This window comes from Sorex fumeus, unplaced genomic scaffold (assembly GCF_029834395.1).
Source record: "Sorex fumeus unplaced genomic scaffold, SorFum_2.1 ptg000048l, whole genome shotgun sequence".
NCBI lineage: Eukaryota > Metazoa > Chordata > Mammalia > Eulipotyphla > Soricidae > Sorex > Sorex fumeus.
In genome coordinates, this window is record NW_026606105.1 from 5,704,738 (window position 1) to 5,714,084 (window position 9,347).

The 9,347-nt window shown below is 42.1% G+C and overlaps 1 pseudogene; it reads left to right on the top strand.

The window, feature by feature from the left end:
* Nucleotides 1–311: 311 nt before the first annotated feature.
* On the top strand, nucleotides 312–7,118 carry LOC130032402 (uncharacterized; annotated as a pseudogene).
* Nucleotides 7,119–9,347: the final 2,229 nt, after the last annotated feature.

Genomic DNA, 9,347 nt, shown 5'->3' on the forward strand with positions numbered 1-9,347 from the left:
GTCCAGAAGACCCAAACAGTAATGAAGTGCTAGACAATCTCTCAGACAGGAAGTTGAGAAGAGAGACATTGTGGATCCATTGGGAGCTGAAAGAAGCAATGGAATGCACTGCCAACAAAATGCAAGAGGAATTGAATATAGAAATGTGGAAAATGCAAACAAAATTATAAATGGAAATATCAGATCTGAATAACCTGGTAGGAAAATTGAAAAACTCAGTGGAAGGCCTCAGTTGCAGATTAATAACTGCTGAAGTCAGAATCAGTGAGCTCGAAGATGAAGTGCAGAGACTCTCCAGAAAAGAGCAGAAAATGGAAAAGACACTCGCAATCCATGAACAGATGTCAATAGAAGATTGGAATGAAGCCGAGAGGAATAGCATAAGAATTATTGGAGTCCCAGGGGGACAGGAAGAAAACCGTGATGAAGAGGAAACCTCCAAAGACATCATTGCTACGACATTTCCATAACTAAAGAAGACATGCCATCACATTCAGGAGTTCTGAAGGTAGAAGAAATCTAAATAAAAATACCCCAAGACACACACTGATCAAAATGACATAAACCTTAGAGACAAAATTCTGAAAGCGGCAAGATCAAAGAAAGAAATCGCCTATAAAGGAACATCCTTAAGATTCACAGCTGACTTATCTGAATAAACCATCATGGCCCCAAAATAGTGATCGGATATAATGAAAAAAACTCAAAGAAATAAATGCCTCACCAAAAATGCTTAACCAGCTAGACTTTCATTCATAACAGAAGGAACAACACATGGTTTCACAGACAAACAACAGCTCAGGAACTTCATAGACTCAAAACCATAGCTACAAGAACAACTAAACAGGCTACTTTAAGACAAGACAAGCCCCTCAAATACACCAAACTTTTAACTCTAATAAAGTGATACCAACTGTAGTCATCATATTATATATTATGTCCTCAGATCTGATTTGTCATAGACATTTATGAGTAATGTAAGTAAAGCCATTTTTGTCTCCAACTCACTAGAGCCTAGTGCCCTCGAGGTCCACTATGCTGCCCTTCCTTCTCATGATTGAATTATAGCCCATTGTGTTGGACACATGTCCTTGATCATTTCATCCACGAATGACACTCAGTTTTTTCATGAATAATCCTGTAGTGGACATGGGAGGCCAGATATCTTTTTAGAGATCCTGTTTTAACTTTTTCAAAATATATGCCCAGAGTAAAATTGTTGGATCAACTGATACTTCTTTTTGATTTCTGGAAGAGCCACCACAGTTTCTCAAGTGCTATAACTTCTACATTTCCACCTGAAGCTTGTAAGGGCTCCTTTCTCTACATCTAGGGGTCTTGTCTTGTGTTTTATTTTGATTATTATTTTATTTAACCTATACAGTTCCAAAATGCCATTTAACCTGTAACCAGACATATATAAAGAAATCCTTAATTGCATTCTTTGCTTTCTAACTTTTAAAAAAACTTTTTATTGATTGAGATTTTGGCTCAGTGCTGGCAGTTACTATCTTCGTCATCTACACACCAACATCCAACTATGATGAAGAAGAAATTGAGAAGTTCTACATGGAGCTGGAGAAGTTCTATAAAAAAGACCACACCTTCTACAAGATCATTGTTGGCAATTTTAATGCCAAGATAGGACCGAGAAGGTCGCCCAAGAATTCCACATGATAAACCATGGCCTAGAATGGAATGAACAGGGTGAGAGACTGTCTGAGTTCATCATGTCGACCAAGACCATCCATGGTAACTCAGATTTCCATAAGGCCGAATCTAAACATTGGACATGGGAGTCTCCCAGTGGACAGTTCCACAACAAAATTGACCACATCATATTTAAACGCGGGTTCCAGGGCCGAGATCTCCAAGCCTACTCGGACTGGAGTCGAGCATCTTCCACCCAGATCCTCCAAATCCCAGTAGGCGGGGGTCACACCCACCACCTGGCCCCCTGGCACCGTGTAATCCCATCAACGGCCAAGACTCAGAGACTATAAAATCCAGCTCCCGGAACATCTTATCAGGACATCTTTTTATGATATCTTATTATCTCACTCCTACTTTGGACAAACTTGCAGGCTATCGAATGTAGCCTGCCCACAGGGCAGAGTCTGGCAAACTCCCCGTGGCGAACCAAATATGCCAAATACCAGTAACAATGATGGGTCTCATTCTCCTAAAGAGCCTTGAATATAATCTCAGGGCTAGGATGAAAGAGACGTTACTGGGGCCTGCTCAAGGCAATCGACGAATATTTAATCGACTGTTTTGCCTGACAATTGCCTGATGTCACTCATGTCCCAAAATTCCAAACAGGATCAGACCACCTCCTACTTCATGCAAAATTCTACTTCACGAAGCAGGGAGAAAGGGCTGCAAAGTTTAAGAAGAGAACTCCTAGAATGACCACGAACTAGGAGCTCTTTTGGCACTATCATGGCAACATGGGAATATGTTGACATCAACAAGGATCGATTGGCTCAGCACCTCCATGACTGCATGAGGAATGCAGAGAGTGGAAAAGCCACAAACAGACGCTTGTCTTGTCTTCAGAAACCCTCCAGCTCATTCAACAGCGTAGTTTGGCGCAAGTCTCAGGCAATCACAAGCTAACATCTGAGCTTGCAAAGCTGTGCAGACAAGCGATAAAGGAGGACCTCAAAGAGATAAGAGGAGCAGTGCTTGCAGATGTGGCAGAAGCCAGGAAAAGTATTCGCAATGCCTGCTTGTCCTTTGCCAACTACAGATCAAGATGACTACCCTCCAACAACCTGATGGATCTATAAGATCTTCCAGAAGGGCAATGGAGAAGATTATCCATGAATTCTACTCGGATCTCTTTGATAGCCACATCCACCTGCCCACATACCAAATTACACAGGATGAATATTTCGTTCTCAACATTCTCCCTTCCAAAATCCGACACGTCATTTCGTTGGTAAAAAAGCATACAGCACCCGGTCCAGACAAGGTCAGACTTGAATACCTGAAGACTCTCCACCAGTACTTATCAATACACTGGCTTGGCTATTCACACACTACCTGTCTGAATGCAAGGTTCAATCCCAGCGGAAAACCAGCAGGTAACTCAGATTTGTACTATTGTACTAGAAGGAAGACATTCACAACATCGGCAACTATCGCCTGATCTGATGTTGCCCATCATCTACAAGTGGTTCATTCGAATCATCCTGAATAGAATAGGCAGAACACTAGACGAAGGACAACCATGAGAGCAAGCCGGGTTCCAAAAAGGATTCAGCACGATCGACCATATCCATACTGTGACCAAGCTCATTGAGGTTTCGCGAGAGTTCAAGATGATGCTCTGTCTAATGCTTTTGATTCTGTTGAGACTGAAGCGGTCATCGAAGCCCTAGCCAAACAGGGCGTTCAAACTCAGTACATCAGGATCTTCTGCTAGCTGTATTACAGATTCACCACCATTCTACAAGGAAGCTGTATTACACCATTCTACAAGGTATTACACCATTCTACACCATTACACCATTACACCATTCTACAAGGAAGCTGTATTACAGATTCACCATCATTCTACAAGGAAGTGATCATGGATGTTAAGAGAGGGGTTTGGCAGGGTGATATCATGTCACCGAAATTCTTCTTTGGCACCCTCAAGAACGTCATGCGATGACTAGAATGGGAAGAAATGGGATTGAAGATAGAGGGTTGGCAACTACACTACCTTCGCTTCACTGATGACATCGTTCTGATAATACCAAACATTAGCCAAGTGGCACAAATGCTGGCCGACTTCGACCATGAGTGTGGAAAGGTCAGACTACAGCTGAATCTCACCAAAACAATGTTCATGAAAAACAAACTAGTCCCTGACGTTCCGTTTGCTCTCAATGGAATGAACATCTCCAAATGCAACAGCTATGTGTACCTGGGTTGAGAACTCAACATGAGGAACAACTTGGCACCAGAGCTGCACAGCAGGAAGAGAGTGGTGTGGAATGCCTTCAAGAGCCTTGAAGAGGTTGTTAAGAGGACAAAAAACCTCCAGCTCTGGGCACATCTTTTTGATTCCACCATTCTTCCTGCATTAACATATGCCTCAGAGACCTGGGCTCTATGAAAACAGGATGAGAAAAAAAAAAACAGGATGAGAACACTATCGGATCACCCAAAGAGGAATCGAAAGAACTATGCTTGGAGTATCATGCTTCACTCAAATGACAATTACAAAAAGTAATGTGGAGTTCCGACCTCCATCAACGATCAAGAATCAGGGACGCTGTCTCATTTACCAAGGCATTGAAAATCAGATGGGGGGAAACATAATGCGATTTAGAGACGACTGCTGGACTAGAGCTGTTACCAACTGGATTCCACGGGATGTGAAAAGGACGTGTGGCCTCCCACCTACAAGATGGTCAGACTTCTTCGTCAAAACCCTGAACAAATGGTCTGAGGCTCCTCATGTTCCTGGAGCAAGCAGATGCCATTGGGCTTTACTAGCACGTGCCAGGGATGAATGAAGACATTACTGGAACCCACTCGAGCAAATCGATGATCAATGGGATGACAAGTGACAAGTGACAAGAGATTTTGTCTGACACTATTGTTAGTAATGTTTTCCCTTGAGCATAATTCCAACATCACACCATCACCAGTATACCCACCTCCCTTCCCCAAGGACCCAACACCCCACTCTTTCAGAACCCCCCCCCCCCCAATCAACTATATAGATCAATTCTCCCTTTATGTTGCCTTGGGTTTTTGTTGCTCCCTTCTAGTGTATCTTTAAGTCCCACAGATGGGAGAGATTATTCTGAATCTATCACTTTCCTTCTGACTGACTCTGCTCATCCTTTAGTTCTATGCATGTTTCTATGAATTGCATGTCAGTTTGGATGACCACCTATTAAGTGGTCAATAACCAATAATATATCATTTTGTACAGCACAGCTGTTGTCAAATGTATTAGTAGTGTATGCTCTTCAATTGCTGTCTAATTTACTTCTGTATGAATATACTACAAATTATTCATATACTTATCTGTTGAGAGATACCAGGTTGTATGTAGTGGGAAAGTGAATAAATGAATAAAGTGAATAAATGACAAAGTGGCAAAGTGAATAAATGAATAAAACTGTTATGAATGTGATTACATAAGACTTCTTGTGAATGAATTTGTCTTTTGATAATGATTATTCTAACAGGTATAGAGTAGTGTATCTGGGCAGCGTTCCATACCCTCAACCCTCAGGTCCTCCTCTGTACTACATAACTTTTCAAGTTCTTTATTTTACTTTATATTTTTTATCTTTTGGCATCAATGCCCACCTCAACCTCTGAAACAATCTTAGTCCTCAATAAATATCATTTAGTATCCACATCAATCTAATCATTAAAAAAACATTTGAGCAAGGATTTCCTAGTAAATGAGCTTTGGTATTATCAATAATGTTTGTTGATAATAACTGTTTATTATCAGTAATTTGTGGGTTCTTTTGATTGACTTATCAATGGTTTTCTTTATTATCAATTATTTTTGTATCAAGCTAATTGATAGCAATTTTTAAAAATCCACCCAAAGAAATCATTCCAAGATCCAAAATATAACCAAAACAAAACCCAAACACAAATTTTTTTATACAATTTTTAAATCCACTACCTTTCAAAATTCAAGTGAATACATGGTTCCACATCTGATGGAAAATTTTGGCTCCCGCCAATATTTTTATTAGCACTTTAATAATTTAGCTGCTTTTAACTTCCTGGTTAAACCAGTTTTCAAAACGCATCTACTTGCTAAATATTATGCACACACTGGGAGATTGTTGATATAATCCCAAACACTGTATGTTCTTAAATTATTTCGAGGAAGGTTCCCGTGTGGACCTTACTATTTGTCTCTGAGAGAACGTTTGGTTATTGAATTGTTAATGGCGGATTTGATCCTCCCACAGTCAACCTAGTGCAATGACTTTATTGGCTGTTATATAAAAGTTATCATCTTGGTATAAGTTACTAACTCTGGGGTGATACATTTCTCCGAATTTAGGAACACAGCACCTTTCCCACACTCCTTTGGTGCAATGCTGCCACCTGGCGTGTTGAAGAGGGTGGTAAGCTAGCTGCAGTAGAAAACACCGTTTTGTCTCAGTATTCTCAAGAAAGGCAGGACCCAAGTGAAGTGAATAAATGAACAAATATATTAAATTAAAATTTTTTGCTATGTGATCATGTACAATGAAGGACCACTTATCTGCATATTAAGTGTTCAAAAGAAAACAGGAATAAAACATTACTAAAACTGTAATGACTGACTTTTGTCACGTGGCTTGAAAAGCAAAAACTTTCATGAAAAGAAAACACACGCAAAGAACACATAGCATAATAGAAATAAACAAGCAGAGAATTCTAAAAATCAGAAACAAAAGTGAGACCAGAGAAGAGCAAGTAGAGCATTTGGCCTTGCATGCACTGACCGTGGTTTGATATCTGGAACTCCATAAGGCCTTCTGACACCATTACAATTGATTCCTGAGTGCAGAGCCAGGGGTAAGTCCGGATTAACCACCGCCAGGTGGGACCTAAAAAAAAATGCAAGGAATATTTAAGAATAAAACAGGAAGATCATCAAGGACAAAAACACTTTACAGCCATGGTAATGTTCACTTTTATTATATTTTCTCCATAAACATAATATATTTATTTAGTTATTTTTTAGGTATTTTTTGCCTTATTTTTCTAACAATACCATCACTGTCACTGTCACGATCATCCTATTAATCATCGACTTACTCGAGCAGGTGCCAGTAGTGTCTCCATTTGTCCCAGCCCTGAGACTTTAGCATCGCAAACTTTATGCTCTCTCTGCGGATGTGGCATGCCAACTGGATGTCCCTGGGCACAGTGGTGATACGCGTGGCAGGGAATGTGCAGAGGTCGGTGTCCTCGAAGAGCCCCACCAGGTAGACCTTGCACACCTCTCACAGTGCCATGACAGCTGTGCTCTGGGAACGCACGTCAGTCTCGAAGTCCTATGCAAACTCGCGCACCCTTTGGAACAGCAGCTTGTGGATAAGCAGCTCAGTGGACCTTTGGTAGAGGTGGATCTCACGGTGTCGGGCTGGTAGTGGTGCGGCCTCTTCACGCTGCCTGTGGCTGGCGTGCTCTCACGGGCTGCCTTGGTGGCCAGCTGCTTGCGGGCCATTGACTTGTGCGCCATCTGCTTAGTATGAGCCCTCTCGTTCTTCCAAGCTCAGCTGGAGACTCCTTCAGAATTAGCTAAATGAGACCCATTTTAACTACTGTTGTTGTCATGTTTGGTATGTCACGGGTGGCTTGCAGGCTCTGCTGTGCGGGCTGGATACCCTCTGTAGCTTGCCGGGCTCTGTGTTTGTGTGTGGGGGGGGGGGGCGGAATGGAAGCTTTTGGGGTGATCCCTAACCATCCCTGCAGGTGTTCCCTGTCCACTGAATGTAAGCTCCTGGTGACTGGCTTGGTGTAACAATTTGCACGCTAATAACACACACCTGCCTGCGTCTCCAGGCAGCACCTGGGGCATCTGCGGCCTCAAATCTCCTTGGGGTGGATGGAGTGTGCCAGGAGGTTTTTGAATAGCTGGCAGAGCATAGCGTCTGTGCCAGGTCGAACACCTGTGCCAAGTTCCAAGTCACTCAGTGTTTGGCAGACAGCGTCCTGCAGTGGACAAGTCATTGCGCGGACCACTGTCATTGTTCCATGCTCAGTGGCGTAGTGACTCGGCCCAGCCAGGGGAGGAGGTGATGCTGCGGCCACCACAGTGGTTTTTCCTCGCCCCACCAACACCATTCTGTCTTAATCCCTCAAAGCAGCAGGTGATGTCCAGAAGGAATCACTCACAGAGTTCCAGCAGGATCACACGTGGAATTCCAGACCGGCATGCTGAGTCTCGCGTCATCCAGAGCAAGATGGTGAGCCCGGTTCAGGAGAGCACGAGGGGTTCAATCAGCACCGGTGCCATCGTGCCTCCAGAACAATATAGAATTATTGAGAATAAATACCATATTGTCAATGATTTCTCATATATTTTCTGTCATATGGATTCCTCATCATTGGATTTTTAAAATTTTCTATTTTAGAGTGGGCTTTTGTAATCCACTCATATATATTTAACAAATACAGGACACTCTGCTACATGTACACCTTTTGACTTTGACTAAAGGGACCAAAAAGAGAGGTGAGGTACTCGGTGTCAATCCTTTGTGTTCATAATTAATGCAGGCTGTGAGCTAGACCAGTAGAAAGCTCCTCCTTGAAATTAATATTTAAGGTCCAAGAGAGAGCATAGAGGTTTAAGATACTTTTCTTGCGTGTGGCTGACCCTGGTTTTGTCCCCCCCAACAACATGGTGCCGTGGTGCCCTGAGCAGAGAATTCAGAGTCCCCTCCACCCCCAGCACTGGGGGCCCAAACATACCTCCCCAAAATATTAAAATAATATGGTGATTTTTTCACATGACTAAGAAAACTGATTTTGTGTGTGTGTTTTTATTCCAATAAAATGTTGTACATTGTCAGCCTTGGCTTAGAGTAGCATCTACATTTGGTGTTTTTGCAGAGACTGTCACCATCCAAATTGACTTCTCTGGGGTGAATATGCTTCTTCACATATTCATATGCCTGCTGGCAAAGTTCCCTGTGGGCCATTGGACTAAGGCCCTCAATTTCTGTCACTCAGGCCTCTCCAGAAGGCAGTTCACAGCTTCCTTTATCAGAGGGAGTGAGAGTGTGATCAAGACATAGTTGTAGTCCTACTTAATCTTATCTTGGAGGAGACAGCCCTTCCCATTTGCCAAATTCTCCTTGTTAGAAGCAAGTCACTGTGTTCGGCCCACATTCAAGGGTAGAATGTGGACTAGGACAGGGGACTCTGTCTTTGAAGTCTGCATAATTCAGGAAGAAAAGAACTTGTAGTAGGTTAAGAATCACTGTCCTCAGACAATAAAAATACTGGGAGCTCCAAAAATGGAATTAAATTCCAGGAAAAAACAGTTAATGTTAGGAGGGAGATGTAACTTCTAGAGCTATGAATATTGCAGTTGTATGAATATTGCAACCCTGAACACTAACTATATACATGTTCTCATCATTGGGTTGGTGGGACAAGAGGAAATGCATATGGATGTGTATATAAGACAGCTCTTTACTCTAAGAGTGAGTCAGTCAGTGGCAGAAAAAGATACAATAATATAGGCTACACAGATCTCTTAAAATCAGTGCTACCATATTTCAACATACTATTCTGGCAATTATATAAACTTCATGCTCTGCAATTTTCATGGAAGCAGAAAATATGAAAAGAAAATCTTAGAAGAACAATTA